This window comes from Danio rerio, chromosome 5 (assembly GCF_052040795.2).
Source record: "Danio rerio strain M-AB ecotype USA chromosome 5, GRCz13ab, whole genome shotgun sequence".
Taxonomy (NCBI): Eukaryota; Metazoa; Chordata; class Actinopteri; order Cypriniformes; family Danionidae; genus Danio; species Danio rerio.
In genome coordinates, this window is record NC_141025.1 from 2,689,211 (window position 1) to 2,689,424 (window position 214).

Below are 214 nucleotides of genomic sequence, written 5' to 3' on the forward strand. Positions count from 1 at the left end.
ATTACTATGGTTGGAAAACATGATCATTTTTAAAATAATGGATTATAGTTTCTTTAATGGAAAGTCTGGAATAAAGGTAAAACTACAAAATGTAAACCTAGTCATGTAACGCAGCAGAAACAGCTTAGTTTCAAAACAGGACCAGAGCTGAAGCAACCCCACCCCTTATGATGATCTACAGCCTATAAAAGATAATATTCTGTCATTTCAAAAC